Source organism: Pan paniscus, chromosome 7 (assembly GCF_029289425.2).
Source record: "Pan paniscus chromosome 7, NHGRI_mPanPan1-v2.0_pri, whole genome shotgun sequence".
NCBI classification, from domain to species: Eukaryota; Metazoa; Chordata; class Mammalia; order Primates; family Hominidae; genus Pan; species Pan paniscus.
The window spans coordinates 54,580,929-54,598,617 of record NC_073256.2 but is presented as its reverse complement, the minus strand read 5'-3'; the positions used below and the strand labels follow the sequence as shown (position 1 = coordinate 54,598,617).

The 17,689-nt window shown below is 38.6% G+C and overlaps 1 long non-coding RNA gene across 1 annotated transcript in view; it reads left to right on the top strand.

The window, feature by feature from the left end:
• Window positions 1-469: 469 nt before the first annotated feature.
• LOC129398609 (uncharacterized) overlaps window positions 470-17,689 on the top strand; it is a 140,654-nt gene continuing 123,434 nt past the window's right edge. Inside the window, exons 1-2 of the long non-coding RNA XR_010112923.1 lie at window positions 470-602; window positions 1,136-1,217. This is a non-coding gene — a long non-coding RNA (uncharacterized LOC129398609). The remainder of the gene's footprint in view (window positions 603-1,135; window positions 1,218-17,689) is intronic.

Genomic DNA, 17,689 nt, shown 5'->3' with positions numbered 1-17,689 from the left:
AGCCCAGGTTACATTATTATATACTTGTTTGTGTGCTTCATTTTTCTCCATCCTGCTTTTATATTCGTGTCTTGCTTGTCTAAACAGATCTTTGAAAAACCATATTCACTTCCGCTTTTTGGGATCACTCTTTTGCCCCTTTGCAATTATGCAATATACACTTTATAAATTCATGTTTTATAAACAACTGTTAACCCCCTGAAGTGCACTTCCTAACCCCACGCCTCTGATGGAAGATGCTACTTCGAGACAACACAATGTTTTTGTAAAATGCATACAGTCATTTTTGATTTGTACAGTAATAAGTTTCAGGAAAAACCAGCTGAGCTACACAAGCAACTCTGTTCTAATAGTCACACAGTTATTATATTCTTTTTAGGAAATGGAATCCATTTTTCCACGTGGGCTGGAAATTCTAAGATGTTAAAAATACGTTTTTTAAGTTCCGCTGAGATTTAGCTTCTTGTCATGATACTCTCCGAATGATTTCAGTGTTGTGTAAGGCATTATAAAACACTGTAATTTATGTGATCCTGAGCAAGTACCTCTCTAAGTGTTTGCCAATTTGTTCATTTCTGAACCTGCTCCTGATATCCCTGAAGGTAAGTGAGAAAACTCCCTTCATATGCAACCTAAATATAAGACAATGTCAAAATCAGTTATGTCAGCTAAATATTGCTGTAAGAATGGCTCAAAATTTTCTGTTATTTTGAAATATTCAAGAAGCTCATCAAATGATTATACAAAGAATTAGGCACAAAGATTTTTTCCTTCTGTGAATTTAACATAATCTTCTGCTTTTTTCTAGATTAATCTCTTTATTATATCACGATTTAGACTTTGCTTAGGAATGTTATAGATTGAAACTGGCTCAATTAGCTCATCTTTGTCTGTCTCATCTCACCTTTGATACCATGCATGTCTGTTTTGGTTCCAATCAATCGTCTTAGGTTATTAAAGGGACCTCAGAGCTTTTCCAATCATGGATTTTTGAGCTTTCTTTCATCCCAGCAAACCTGAGAAACAGACCAGTCATTAAGAGATACTCACCATAGTAGTGGATTTCTATTTCCTATTGCCGCTATAAAAAATTATTGTAGATTTAGTGACTTAACACAAACCTATTATTTTACAGCTCTATAGGTCAGAAGTCTGCAGCGAGTCTCATGAGCCAAAAATCAAGGTGTCCACAGCAGTCATTATTCTGCCCACCAGAGGTAATGTTCTCTATTTAGTTGTGTGACTTTGAGTGAGTTTCTTAATCCTAAGTTTTAAGTTGATTGCACTGTGGTCTGAAAGACTGTTTGTTATGATTTCCATTCTTTTGCATTTGCTGAGGAGTGTTTTACTTCCATTTATGTGATCAATTTTAGAATCAGTGTGATGTAGTGCTGAGAAGAATGTATGTTCTGTTGATTTGGGGTGGAGAGTTCTCTAGATATCTGTTGGGTCTGCTTGGTCCAAAGCTGAGTTCAAGTTCTGGATATTCTTGTTAATTTTCTGTCTCATTGATCTGTCTAACATTGACAGCGGAGTTACATTATTATTATGTGGGAGTCTAAGTCTCCTTTTAGATCTCTAAGAACTTGCTTTATGAATCTGGGTGCTCCTGTATTGGGTGCATATATATTTAAGACAGTTAGCTCTTCTTGTTGCCTTGATTTCTTTACCATTATGTAATGCCCTTCTTTGTCTCTTTTGATCTTTGTTGGTTTAAAATCTGTTTTATTAGAGACTAGGATTGTAACCCCTGCTTTGTGCGTGTGTGTGTGTGTGTGTGTGTGTGTGTGTGTGTGTGTGTGTGTTTTCCATTTGCTTGGTAAATCTCCCCCCATCCCTTTGTGTCCGGAATTGGTGGGTTCTTGGTCTCACTGACTTCAAGAATGAAGCCGCAGACCCTCACGGTGAGTGTTACAGCTCTTAAGGTAGCGCGACTGGAGTCTGTCCCTTCTGATGTTCAGATGTGTTTGGAGTTTCTTCCTTCTGGTGGGTTCATGGTCTCGCTGGCTCAGGAGTGAAGCTGCAGACCTTCGCGGTGAGTGTTACAGCTCTTAAGGTAGCACGTCTGGAGTTGTTCGTTCCTCCCGGTGGGCTCGTGGTCTTGCTGGGCTCAGGAGTGAAGCTGCAGATCTTCGCGGTGAGTATTACAGCTCATAAAAGCAGCATGGACCCAAAGAGTGAGCAGTAGCAAGATTTATTGCAAAGAGCGAAAGAACAAAGCTTCCACAGTGTGGAAGGGGACCCGAGCAGGTTGCCAATGCTGGCTCGGGCAGCCCGCTTTTATTCTCTTATCTGGCCCCACCCACATCCTGCTGATTGGTAGAGCCGAGTGGCCTGTTTTGTCAGGGTGCTGATTGGTGCATTTACAATCCCTGAGCTAGATACAAAGGTTCTCCACATCCCCATCAGATTAGTTAGATCCAGAGTTTTGACACACAGGTTCTCCAAGGCCCCACCAGAGCAGCTAGATACGAGTGGCAACTGGTGCATTCACAAACCTTGAGCTAGATACAGAGTGCCGATTGGTGTATTTACAATCCTTGAGCTAGACATAAAGGTTCTCCATGTCCTCACCAGAGCAGCTAGATACAGAGTGTCGACTGGTGAACTCACAAACCTTGAGCTAAACACAGGGTGCTGATTGGTGTGTTTACAAACCTTGAGCTAGATACAGAGTGCCGATTGGTGTATTTACAATCCCTGAGCTAGACATAAAGGTTCTCCAAGGCCCCACCAGAGTGGCTAGATACAGAGTGTCGATTGATGCACTCACAAACCTTGAGCTAGACACAGGGTGCTGGTTGGTGTGTTTACAATCCCTGAGCTAGATATAAAGACTCTCCACATCCCCACTAGACTCAGGAGCCCAGCTGGCTTCACCTAGTGGATCCCGCACCGGGGCTGCAGGTGGAGCTGCCTGCCAGTCCCACGCCGTGCGCTTGCATTCCTCAGCCCTTGGGTGGTCGATGGGACTGGGCACCGTGGAGCAGGGGGTGGTGCTCGTTGGGGAGGCTTGGGCCACACAGGAGCCCATGGAGTGGGTGGGAGGCTCAGGCATGGCGGGCTGCAGGTCCCGAACCCTGCCCCGCGGGAAGGCAGCTAAGGCTCGGTGAGAAATCGAGTGCAGCACCGGTGGGCTGGCACTACTGGGGGACCCAGTACACCCTCCGCAGCCACTGGCCCAGGTGCTAAGTCCCTCATTGCTCGGGGCCAGCAGGGCTGGCCGGCTGCTCCAAGTGTGGGGCCCACCAAGACCACACCCACCTGGAACTCCAGCTGGCCCGCAAGCGCCGCACGCAGCCCCGGTTCCCACTTGCGCCTCTCCCTCCACACCTCCCTGCAAGCTGAGGGAGTGGGCTCCAGCCTTGGCCAGCCCAGAAAGGGGCTTCTACAGTGCAGAGGTGGGCTGAAGGGCTCCTCAAGTGCCACCAAATTGGGAGCCCAGGCAGAGGAGGCACCAAGAGTGAGCGAAGGCTGTGAGGACTGCCAGCACACTGTCACCTCTCACCTTTATTTTGAGCCTATGTGCATCTTTGCACATGAGATGGGTCTCCTGAATACAGAACACCAATGGGTCTTGACTCTTTATCCAGTTTGCCAGTCTGTGTCTTTTAATTGGGGCATTTAGCCCATTTACATTTAAGGTTAATACTGTTATGTGTAAATTTGATCCTATCATTATGATGCTAGCTCATTATTTTGCCCATTAGTTGATGCAGTTTTTTCATTGTGTCAATGGTCTTTGCAATTTGGTATGTTTTTGCAGTGGCTGGTACCGGTTGTTCCTTTCCATGTTTAGTGCTTCCTTCAGGAGCTCTTGTAAGGCAGGCCTGGTGGTGACAAAATCTCTCAGCATTTGCTTATCTGTAAAGGATTTTATTTCTCCTTCATTTACGAAGCTTAATTTGGCTGGATATGAAATTCTGGGTTGAAAATTCTCTTTAAGAATGTTGAATATTGGCCCCCACTCTCTTCTGGCTTGTAGAGTTTCTGCAGAGACATCCACTGTTAGTCTGATGGGCTTCCCTTTGTAGGTAACCTGACCTTTCTCTCTGGCTGCCCTTAACATTTTTTTCCTTCATTTCAACCTTGGTGAATCTGAAGATTATGTCTCTTGGGTTTGCTCTTCTCAAGGAGTATCTTTGTGGTGTTCTCTATATTTCTTGAATTTGAATGTTGGCCTGTTTTGCTAGGTTGGGGAAGTTCTCCTGGATAATATCCTGAAGAGTGTTTTTCAACTTGGTTCCGTTCTCCCCATCACTTTCAGGTACACCAGTCAAATGTAGATTTGGTCTTTTCACATTGTCCCATATTTCTTGGAGGCTTTCTTTGTTTTTATTCACTCTTTTTTCTATAATCTTGTCTTCTCACTTTATTTCATTGAGTTGATCTTCAATCTTTGATATCCTTTGTTAGGCTTGATTGATTCAGCTGTTGATACTTGTGCATGCTTCACGAAATTCTCGTTCTGTATTTTTCAGCTGCATCAGGTCATTTATGTTCTTCTCTAAACTGGCTATTCTAGTTAGCAATTTGTCTAACCTTTTTTCAAGGTTCTTAGCTTCCTTGCATTGGGTTAGAACATGCTCCTGTAGTTCATAGAAGTTTGTTATTACCCACCTTCTGAAGCCTACTTCTGTAAATTCATCAAACTCATTCTCCATCCAGTTTTGTTCCTTTGCTGGCAAGGAGTTGTAATCCTTTCAAGGACAAGAGGCATTCTGGTTTTTGCAATTTTCAGCCTTTTTGTGCTGTTTTTTCCCCCATCTTCTTGGATTCATCTACCTTTGGTCTTTGATTTTGGTGACCTTTGGATGGGGTCTCTCAGTGGACACCCTTTTTGTTGATGTTGATACTATTCTTTTCTGTTTGATAGTTTTCCTTCTATCAGTCAGGCCCCTCTGCTGCAGGTCTGCTGGAGTTTGCTGCAGGTCCATTCCAGACTCTGTTTGCCTGGCTATCACCAGCAGAGGCTGTAGAATAGCAAAGATTGCTGCCTGTTCTTTCCTCTGGAAGCTTTGTCCAGAGGGGCATCCTCCAGATGCCAGCCAGATCTCTCCTGTATGAGGTGTTTCCTAGTCAGGATACCTGGAGGTCAGGGACCCACTTGAGGAGGCAGACTGTCCCTTATCAGAGCTCAAACACTGTGCTGGGTGATCTGCTGCTCTCTTCAGAGCTGGCAGGCAGGGACGTTTAAGTCTGCTGAAGCTGCACCCACAGCCACCCCTTCCCCCAGGTGCTCTGTTCCAAGGATATGGGGGTTTTTATCTATAAGTCCCTGACTGGGGCTACTGCCTTTTTTTTTTTTCAGAGATGCCCTGTCCAGAGAGGAGGAATCTAGAGAGGCAGTCTGGCTGCAGTGGCCTTGCTGAGCTGCAGTGGGTTCCGCCCAGTTCGAACTTCCCAGCGGCTTTGTTTACACTGTGAGGGTAAAACTGCCTACTCAGCAATGGCGGACAACCCTCCCCACACCAAGCTCAAGCATCCCATGTCGACCTCAGACTGTTGTGCTTCCAGCGAGAATTTCAAACCAGTGGATCTTAGCTTGCTGAGCTCCATGGGGGTGGGACCAGCCAAGCCAGACCACTTGGTTCCCTGGCTTCAGCCCCCTTTCCAGGGAAGTGAATGGTTCTGACTCACTGGTATTCCAGGTGCCACTGGGGTATGAAGAAAAAAAAAAAAACAAAAGCTCTTGCAGCCTGCTCAGTGTCTGCCCAAACGGCTGCCCAGTTTTGAGCTTGAAACACAGGGTCCTGGTGGCATAGGCACTGGTGGGAATCTCCTGGTCTGCCAGTCGCAAAGACCATGGGAAAAGCATAGTAACTGGGCTGGAGTGCACCGTTCCTCCTGATACAGTCTCGCATGGCTTCCCTTGGCTAGGGGAGGGAAATCCTCTGACCTCTTTCACTTCCCAGTTGAAGCGATGTCCCACCCTGCTTCAGCTCGCCCTCCATGGGCTTCATCCACTGTCCAACCATTCCCAATGAGATGAACCAGGTACCTCAGTTGGAGATGCAGAAATCAACCGCTTTCTGTGTCAATCTTGCTGGGAGCTGCAGACTAGAGCTGTTTCTATTTGGCCATCTTGCCAGCCTGACCAGTTCAAATATTTCTTTAGAGCAATGTGAGAAGAGACTAATACAGTGTTCAAAGATATTTATAATTATTATGTGTCCTCATTGTCTGAGAATGATTAATTCAGTCTAAACTTCTATTACAGATGAAGAAATAGAGTCCCAGATAACTTAAATAATTTATACAAAACAATGTACTGGCATTAGATTATAAAACTTGTCACATTAAGATTATTTTGTACTATTGAACCAGTGTGTAATGAATCTGTTTTCAGTGGTGACAGAATTTTAAAAATACCTGTTTTCTTATTACTAATAATTCTTAATTAATTGATGATATAATCAACAAAACACTTCTCTCTTGCTTTAGTAATGAGAATCCTATGAACATATTTTCTTTCTCAATTTCCTGTAACTTGAAATTGAGAAATTGATAGGGTTATATTGTATTTTGTAAAGTATGAGATATCTTGCCAGTGTGGCATGAATTTAAGAAGACCCAAGTCCTATCATTTCACAGAATGAACTTGTCCTTGACTTTTTTATCTAATAATAGTGTATATTGCCATTAAAATAAGTAGATGACTTTAAGCCTCCATTCAAAATGTACCCCTAATTTACTTACATTTATAGATTTGATTTAGTCAGTGTATCGATTAATTCTGTAACACCATCAACTGCTTCTCCCACCAAACTGACCATTAGAATAACCAAATTAAACAGACCATTCAAGGTGGCAAATTTTGGTGATTTTGGTTATACAGGAACTCTCATTGGTTCTTAATTTTTTAGTTTGCTTAAGAATCTTTCCAATCTAGGATTAGGATTCTGAGATTGCTTGTTATAGTTTCTGTGCTTATGATCCTTCCATATCCATCTGGCCTGAAATGAATTTTTTGAAATCTTCTCTTGCTGATGTGTTAAGCATGAACTATAAAGAGAAAAAATAATTTCATATGGAGAAATACTAAGTCAAGGACACATAACTTTATCTTTCTGATGAAACAGAAATTTTCCACTAAAAGTTCAATTCCCTCTGTACCCTCCTTAACTAAAACATTGAATAGAATCCTGAAATTTAAGAACTGGAAAAGAGCATAGAGATTATTTGATCCCAAGCCCTCATTTTGTAGATGTCTTAGGATATAGGAGAAAAAAATAAAAATGAGCAAGTTAATTTTAGGGACCTGAAAAATAATTTAATCACAGGATGTTTTTGGTTTGGCTCTAGGCCCAAAACATTTCATTTGATTGTGACTAAGACACATTTTCTTCTCACTGCTCTATTCTTCAGGCAGAGGCAACTAAATGTTAATTATGATACAGTCCTTGATGGTTACTGTATCCTTTTTCTAAATGACTTTTACTGTTGTTTGGCTGCCAGCTAAAGATGGCCTTGTGATCTTAACATATTTTCAATGACTGTTCTACAAGAAATGTTTATATATTCCTAAACTACTGTGCTTATTCAGCTGTCAAGCTTCAGCTTTGTATTCTTCTCCTTTTAATGCTCTTCTCTTTTAAAAAAAATCAGTTCCGAAAGACAAAAACTGAAAGCCCTTCCTAGATGCTGCAACTAACCCTGCTGGTTTTTTCCCTGTGTGTCCTTGATTAAGTCAGTTAAACACTTTGACTTTTGTCATCAGTAAAATGAGGACAATAACATATACAAAATGGGAAAATTATAAAATGGAGGCAGGCTTTCTAAATATCTGTTAGTTGTCATTACTCTTATTTCTTATTGTCAATTAGAAATGTTTTCTTTGAGGCCGGGTACAGTGGCTCATGCCTGTAGTCCCAAAACTTTGGGCGGCCGAGCCGGGCAGATCACTGAGGTCAGGAGTTTGAAATCAGCTCAGCCAACATGTTGAAACCCCGTCTCTACTAAAAATACAAAAATTAGCCTGGCATGGTGATGCGTACCTGTAATTCCAGCTACTCCAGAGGCTGAGGCATGAGAATCACTTGAACTTGGGATGTAGATGTTGCAGTGAGCTGAGATCATGTCACTGCACTCCAGCCTGGGTGACAGAGCTAGACTCTGTCTCAAAAAAAAAAAAAAAAGTAAAATAAATGTTTTCTTTGGGCTGGCACCCCTGCATGCCCGGCCCCCATCTGGTTTTTCTCCTCTGCTGACTACCTGAATGCTACATGCTCTGCCAGGAAGTGACTGCCCATGAAATCACAAATTCTCCCTTCACTTTTTCTGTCCCTCTCTTTCATTTGTAGGTCTTCTAATTTTGAGCTGGTTCACTTTATTATTTCTTCTTTCACACAAGCATAGCCAGACTGACCTCACCCCACACGTGTTCAACTTTGTTGAGTACCTGCTTTGTGCTAGGTGATTTCACATATAATATCTCCAATAACCCTCAACTAAATCGGCAAAGGAGATGCTATTGTATTTCATAAATGATGACCAAGCCTCAGAGATATTAACTGACTTGCCTGAGGTAATTCAAATGCAAGTGTCAGGGTCAGCATTTGAAGCTAGCTTACCCCACCAGGTCCCTCAGAGTTGTAAGGAAGTTGTTGGTTTGTTGGTCCAACAGGGCCAATGTGTTAAACAACCTTTGGCCCTCTTTTAACAGCTATCAGCTAACATTATGCCTCTGTAATAAGCTCAAAATTTATCTTTAACCAAAGGAAAGTTAGTTCCTATACCTAATTCTCACTTTAAGATAAAATGAGACAGATTATACCCTTTGTCTATACAAGAAACATCTGAAAAAATAATACCTGAAATTTACAGAAAAATACATTAACACAGATGATGATCATGCAAAGCAGTTTAAGAGAAGTTAGCTAGAATGGGAATTTAAGCCTGTTCCACTGTTGTGTGATGTCACCAGCCAGTACTGAAAGAAGTTTACGTTCAGGACCTAATATCTTAATAATGGCTTTCTTCATTCCCCAAACAAAAAGGTAATCTAATTTATAAAAGTGGTGTTTTCCAATCAACACAGGGTAAAAGGTATATGTTCAGTAATTCTCTGGCAAATCATTTTATTATATTCATAGAAATGCATATTTTATTTCATGTTAAGTAAAACATCTTGGCTAGCTTCAATTCCTTGATCCATAGAATTCAAAAGGGAGCAACCAGGATGAGGGCTCAGCTGCCGATATCCCCAAGTCCATTGTTAGGAGTCAAGTGGGAATTTCATGGACTCAAGTGATACTGCTCCTCTTTCATCACTGAGGTTTCTATCAGCAGAAATCAAGAAGTAGCCTGTGCACTTGATGTGAGACTGTTTCTTTGTCAGCTGGCTAAGATGAAAGGAGTCACATACATTCAAAATTAGACCACTGTGTTGTCAAGACCTCCAGTCACTTCCCAGGTTTTTCTTTCACTTTGGTTACTACTCAATCCTCTTTGCTGGTGTTCTTCTCTTCTCCCTATTATTAAGATGTTCAGCTCTCTGTCCTTGCACCTTTTCCCTTTTTAATGTTAGTCACTCTTTTGGGTACAACATCCTGTAACATGACTATACATACAATCTTTACACTAGTAACTCCCAAATTAATATACCAGCCCCATTCTGTTTCCTGAACTTCATACTTACTCTACTACCTACTCAATATTTTCATTTGGATTGATCTGAGGCATCTCAGACTTAACAAATCCTAACCTAGATTCCTGCCCTCCTTGCTCCATGAAAGAACTCAATATACAAAATGACCCCCAAATGCTGAACAAGTTTGAAAACCAAAGAACAAGGCAGCCACGTCCAGTTTGTTGGTAATGGATGTTTTACTGGGGAACTTACAGAAGCATGGTCTTGGGCAGCTGCAAGACAGATAGGGCTCTGCACTCATTACCCCCAGACCCAGGGCTTATGTACCATATGGAAAAAGTGTATGTGCTCCAGGAAGACAATGAAAGGCAACTCTCCAGAATAGGCAGGACTGCTATTAATACATGCGTCATAGCCTGTAATGTGTGTGGTAACATCAAGGTTGAAACATTGTTACACTAAAGACAGGAAATAAAGGAGAAATCAGGACTGGGGCTAATCAGAAGCCAACATGGCAGATTAGCATCCAAGATGGAGTCACTTTTGTCTCCAAACCCCTCTAGTCCAAACCTACAGTTTCACAATGTCCCTCCCACCCACGCTTCAGATAATGATGCCTTCATTCTGTAAGACGTCAGGGCTACATTGGTGAGGAAAAAGAGAGAGTTCTGTTTTTGTGGAAGTTATAAAACACAGAGACAGATATTAATCAGATAACCCTACACAAATTATGTAATTATGATTGTGCTAAGTGTTTTGGAGGAAAGAAGGCAGCTTGAGAGAACATTTAAACCTGACATAGACTTGAAGTCAGTAAAACAATGAAAGAAATGTCATTTGAACTGTGATCAGAAAGATGAGTTGTGAGGAAGATTTTCAGATGCAGGAAATAGTACATGCAAAGGCTCTGTGGGAGGAAGAGCATAGAATTTAAGGGGACCTGCATAGCTCAAGTCACATGCAGAGGGTGAGAGGAAGAATAGTGAAATAATAGGGCAGAGAGGTTTGCAGATACCTTTTACATGTTAAGGATTTGGGCAATGGGCAATTTTGACACATGATTCTGAGTAGTGTTACTGAGATTTGTAGGAGATCTGAAGTCATGTTATTCAAATACCTTCCAACAGACTATTCAAATGCTGTTTTCTAGTGTTTAAATATTTGCCATGAGCTATAGTTCAATGTAAACACTTTAACCAAGGAAGTGCAAAGAGAGGAAGATGTTTTTGTGGAACACCAACACAAAATGAGAAACTGATTTGAAATCTGAATTAGCAAAAACAATATGGATTTCATGGCAAAACCAAAATCAGGACAAGTAGACAGAATACTTTCATTGATAAAAAGGAAAATAAACATATATGAAGAAATATGTACCTTAATGACAAATTTGAAATGCTTCTGGATGAATTCTTAAAAATTAGACCACAAATGAACAAGGTAAGAAATTTTTTTACATTTACAATATTTGACATGAAAGAAAGGTCAAGACAGTTATAAGAAAGGACAATTAGTACTGTGTCTTTTTAAATTTAAGAATAACTCTTAACTATTAAATGCTATGGTTTCATTTTTCCATTTTAAAATTATTTTTATTTGACATTTATTTTCTGTTGATGTTCCCCTCATTTAATTTTTTTCTGCTCCCAAATGCCTTTATCAGGCAGAAGTTACTTGTACGTGCTATTAAAATACTGACTCTTGTCACAATATTTGATTCATGACAATAATAAAGTAACCATTTATTATTATACCTTTATAGGATACCTCTGAAACAGTATATTCATATCACAGAAAAATAATGCACTATTTATTATTATGGGTACTCATTATTATTAAATATATGTAAATATTGTTGTTACAAAGCATTATTACCACCTCTCCCTAAAAAAACGCATAAATAAACTGTTGTACATAATAGCTTATGATTTCAGGATTTCTAAGGAGTTCTCAGAAATTCTGATTTCTCATTCTCAAATCACGAAAATTACTATCTGTCAGGAACTTGGAAACACTAACAGAAGTGAGAGAAAGGAATGGTAGTATCTTGAACAATAGTGGTAGCAATGGAGATGGAAAGAAATAGACAAATTAAAGAAATATCTAGGAAGTAAAATTCATAGGAGTGGTAGAATAACTAGATGTGGAGAATGAGCTACAGAAGAGTTTCAAGAATAACTTCTTGTTTCTGTTATTGTGATGGTGAATGCCATTCATTAAGATAGAGACCATTGAAAGAGGACCAATGTATCAGTGAGGATAGACTGAGCTATGCTTAAAAAACAAGCATCACCCAATTACTGCTGATGTAAACAATAGAGGTTCAGAGACAGAAAGTAGAGTAGTGGTTCCTAGAGCTAGAGCTGAGGTTGAGGGAAAGGCAATAGGGGAACGAGTGCTGATGTGTATAGTTTCTTTGCGGGGAGGGGGTCGGTATTTAAAATGTTCTAAAATTAGATTGTGGTGACAGTTGCATAACCCTGATTACTAAAAACTACTGAATTAATTTTATGGCATGTGAAATATATTTTAATAAAGCTTTCGTTCACTTCTCATTCACACTATATGTTGATTTCAGGCAAGACAGGGGATCTGCTCGATGGCATATTCACTTCAGAACTAGGCTTATGGTTTTTGGACCATCTGAAATGTTGATTTGTTTGGGGCAGGGTGCATGAAGAGAACATGACAAAATTCACAGAAGCTTTTAAAAGCTTATACTTGGAAGTAATTAATGTCATTTCTGCTCATATTGTATTGGCCAAAGCAAGTCATGTGACAAACTTCAAGGTCAAAGAGAAGCACAATCTTATCAAAAAGAAGAGATCTAGAAACACACTAATGACTACTAGCACCAGGATTGGGGAGAAGGAGAGATCAAGAGTTCCATTGTAGACATGTTGAATTTGAGATGCCTTTAAAATAACCAGAGAAATATATTAAGTAGGCAGCTAGTTTGTGAGACTAGGAGCTTAGAGGAGCCACTGGGCTTCTTTAGAAATAGATGAGGTGGTCATTGACATATAGGTGGTTATTTAAAATCATGAGCATGGAAGAGATTGCAAAAGTAAATGTCATCTATAGATATCCTATAAGGCACACATTTCTTTATACACAGATACACACACACATCCCATTCTATCATGACTTCTCTCCTGAGCCATCTGGAATTACAACTGCTAAGAGCAATAGGGAGGATGTCATACTTTCTTTGGAATCTTAGAAATAGTGAAGGTGACTAGAAGGCAATTGGTATTTTATGTCTGTCATTTTTTATTCAAAAGGCTACCTGCTCAATGAAACCCCTGACATGACATATGCTCTCTTTGCCTTTCAATTTCCATAACACTTTATTTAGCTTTCTTTTATAATATACTTCATACTCTCCTTCATCATTCAATGTGTTTATATGCTTGTTTTATTCCTCCTACTAAACAATACATCTCTTGTTGAGGTCTGTGTTTTAATCTTTTTTATAGTCATCATAACACCTACCACCATACCTTCTACAGGGTAGTACAAAACAAAAAGAGTATGTTTTATAAATATGTTTTCTCAAATAAACTATAAGCTCTGTAAGTACAGATGATGTGCCCATTGTATCTTTGTGTTTTGATTTCTGTCTAGCATAGTGGTTTCCATACAGTTGGTGTTTGATAAATGTATTGATTGATGGATTAATTCAGAGAGAAATTAGAAGCCTTTGGCACATTATTTTAAGAGATTATTTAGGTTGCTTTCAGGTGAAAATATTTGTACAAAAATGTTTGGTGTATGTCCTTCACATCAATGCAAACTTACATATTCAAAGCTATTAGCTACTACTAAGCACAGAACCAAAAATAAAGCTGGGCACTATGGTTCATGCCAGTAATCCCAGCTATTCAAGGAGGCTAAGATGGGAGAATCACTTAGGGCCAGGAGTTCAAGACCAGTCTGGGCAATATAATGAGACTTCATCTCTACAAAAAAAAATTTCAAAATTAGCTGGGCATGGTGGTGTGTGCCTGTAGTCCCAGCTACTTGGGAAGCTAAGATGGGAGGATTCCTTGAGCCCAGGAGTTTGAGGCTGTGAGGAGATATGATCATGCCACTGCACTCCAGCCTGGCTTATAGGATGAGACCCTGTCTCTAAAATAAATAAAAATTTTAAAATAATTTTGCCTTCTCTGTCTATGATGTCTCAGACAAGTTATTGTTTTGTAAGGCATATTATTCTCTACAAGGTATTCTATGTCTATGGAATTCCATATTCAAAATGTCATAGCAATTCTCAAATCATTTATTCTCACAGGTTAATTTTTTTCGAAGTAAATATTGAATATATTCATTTATCTGTTATATGCACATGTACATATATGGTCCTCTGTATTCTAATATGATTTTATTTAAAGGATCACTAGGAACTTAATAATTTACTAACATTTAAAAAAATATGATCATACAGACCCCATATAACAATATATGTAATTTAATAATGTAGCACATGTATAATTATAACTGATAATAATAAGTCAAGAACATAGCAACATAAGAAGATGCATGTTAAGGTAAAACAACTTTCCTTATAAGCATTATTATAAAAATAGCATTAATCTGACACAAAAATGATATGAAACAATGGTATAAAAATAAAGACAACAAATCTCTGAGAAAAATAATAGATAACATATGTAGTATCTAAACCAATTGGTTAAGAAAACTAGGGGGGGGTTCAGTTTTATTTGCATATTGTACAAAATTTACAGAGCCAAAGTCTAGAGACCCACTGATATGGTCTTAAAGACATAAAACTAATTCAGTGAGTTAGGAATTGTTGCATAATATTCCAGGCCTACTAATAAGTCAGAAATTAATTCCCACCACAAGTGATCCTTCCAGGACAGACTTTTTCTTTGATTTGTACTGCTTTCTTTATTGCTTTTTAAATCCAATATAAATTACTACATATGAATTAATATGTAAGTTTATATAATAAAACATGTTTTAAATATACGAATACGTAAATATATATATAAGTAACATATAATACAAATAAATATGCATAAGTAACTATAGCTACCAAGAACAAGCTTACCATTGTAAATTCAACAGCATTGTAGATCCCAAATAGCAGGGAGGTGGGAATTGAGGTGGACAGTGTTTAAACAAATTCACGAAACACAATTCTTAACAATGCTGAATTTTGCTTTGGCTTTCTTTTTGAAATCACGCTTCAATGAACTACTAAAAATCTTGATCGAGCACTTACTATGAAGCAGTTACTGGTCTATGTTACATAAATGAAAACAATACAGCTCTTGCTTTCAAGGAATTTAGACCCTTAGTGTTGGGTCTTTCCTTTCACCAAAGACTTCAAAATTCTAGTTCTTATTTCCTTACAAAATACCAGCCCCACACCCCAACAGACAGTGAGTTGACTTGGCAAAGTGGATAAATGCTGACTCATTTGGGAAGAAGACAGTCTGAAGTGAGGCTGTCATCCTTGAATGTGCAGTAATAACCAATGGCTATAACAATCCCAGCAACAGATTAGCTCTGTCATGTTTAATTACCACAGCTTTAACACAATGGAAAAAAAAAAGTGCCTTCCCTTTTTTCACACATAAGCCCACCCAGCTGATATCTCCCGAATGCCTTAGCAAGGCCCTCCAGCACCCACCAAGACATCCAGTCACGTAAAATAAACTGTAATGAAACTAGCTGCTAAACTAAGCATGATAATCCCAGCCCTTGAGATTTATATATGCGAGTGAGGCATGAACTAATTCCCAATCAGATTCTAGCTCAGCATTTGCTGCTGAAAAAAAAAATCATTTCCAATTACCAACAATATCTAAAGAGAATCATACACCTCTTTACATCCACATGCATACACAGAGTAGACAGAACATACGCGTTCACAGATGTTATTCCTGAATTGAAGCAGAGATCTATTGACCGAGCAGATCAATAAATGCCATGAAAGTGAATCTTGACAATGGATGTTTACACTAAATTATAAGGCAGAATTAAGGCTGACACCTTAAGGCTCAAATACGTTTATTTCCTTTGGTAAATGCACCTTCCCAGTGCCCCCTGTCTTGCCCTCCCTGAGACAAATGCTGGTCTCCTTTCTATCATGATAGATTTGTTTTCATTTTGTAGAATTTTATACAGAGTCATACTGCATATACTCTTTTTTTCCTAGCTTCTTTCACTCAGTATAATTATTTTAAGATCCATCTATGTTGTGTGTATCTGTAATTCATTTCTTTCTATTGTTGAGTAGTATTCCATTGTATGTAGCTCTCACAGTATATTCACATGTTATTCACATGTTGGACATTGGGTTGTTTCTAGTTTTTGTCTTTACAAATAAAGCTGCTATAAACATATAGCTCTCATTTTTTTAGGGAAAAAATCAAGGAATGGCTGGTAGTAATGTAGGTATATGCTTCACTTTTTCAAGAAAATTCTTAAATTTTCCAAAGTGGTTACACTGTTTTATATTTCCACCAGCAGTGTATGAGTTCTATTTCTTCCATGTCATTATTAACATTTAATATGATCATTCTATAATTTTAGTCATTCTAATAGATATCTAGTGCTATCTCATTGTGTTGTTAATTTGCACCTCTCAAAAGACTAATGGCATTTCATGTGCTTGTTTGCAAGCTCTATATTATCTTTAGGTATGGATCTGTTCATATCTTTTGCCTATCTTGTAATTGAGCTTATTGAGCTTTTGCTTATTGTAAAGTATTAAGAGTTCTTTCTCTATTGTGAATGCAAGTCCATCAAATATATGATTTTCAAATATTCATCAGACATTTTTTCCCAGTGTGTGGTTTGGCTTTCCATTCTGTTAACAATGTCTTTTGCTGAGTAAAGTATTTAATTTTGATAAAATCTTATATGTAAACCTTTGTTTTATGTATCATGTTTTTGGTGTCATAGCTAAAAAATAAATAAAAATAAAAATAAAAATAAATAAAAATAAATAAACTTTGCTAACCCAAGGTCACAAAAGTTCTATTCTATATTTCCCTCTAGAAATGTTATAGTTTTAGGTCTTACATCTTAATTTAGGATCCTTTATTTTATTTTATTTTTTTTGAGATGGAGTCTTGCTCTGTCTCTCAGGCTGGAAGGCAATGTGCAATCTTGGCTAACTGCAACCTCCACCTCCCAGGTTCAAGCAATTGTCTTGCCTCAGCCTCCTGAGTAGCTGGGATTACAGGTGTCTGCCACAATGCCCAGCTAATTTTTGTATTTTTAGTAGGGACAGGGTTTTGCCATATTGGCCTGGCTAGTCTTGAACTCCTGACCTCAGGTGATCTGCCCGCCTTAGACTCCCAAAGTGTTGGGATTACAGGTGTGAGCCACCATGCCCAGCCTAGGATCCATTTTTAGTTATTTTTTTGTATATGGTATGTAACATACAGAGGCATTCTTTTTTTTTTTTTTTTACTTTTTAAAATATTTTACTTTTGTTTTTTACACATGGATATCCAGCTCTTTCAACATTAAGTGTAGAAGAGACTTCCTTTTCTTTACTAAATTATGTTTGTACCTTTATTGAAAATTAGTTATCCATATATGTGTGGGTCTATTTCTCAACTCTATATTCTGTTTTGTTGATGTATGTGTCTATTTTTACACCAATTCCACTTTGTTTTGATTACTGTGGCTTTAGAATAACACTTAAAATCAGGCAGTGTTAGTCTTCTTTGTTTTTCTTTCTCAACGCTGTCTTGGCAACTCTAAATCCTTTGCAGTTTCAAATTATTTTTAGAGTGTAGACATTGCTTCTGTGATTGATTTGTAATTTTAATTTCATTTTGGTTAGAGAGCATACTTTGCATGGCCTCAGTTATTTTAAATTTGTTAGATTTGTTTTGTTAGATAGAGTTTTGTTTTATAGCCTAGATAATGACTTACATGGATAAATGGTTCCTATCTACTGGAAAATATAAGTGTTCTTCTGAGTGAAGGGTTCTATAGATATTAATTAGATAAAGTTACATATGGGGCTGTCCAAATATACATTTTTAGTTAATTGTTTGTCTACTTGTTTAATAAATTATCAAGTAAGGGGTACTAAAATCTCCCACT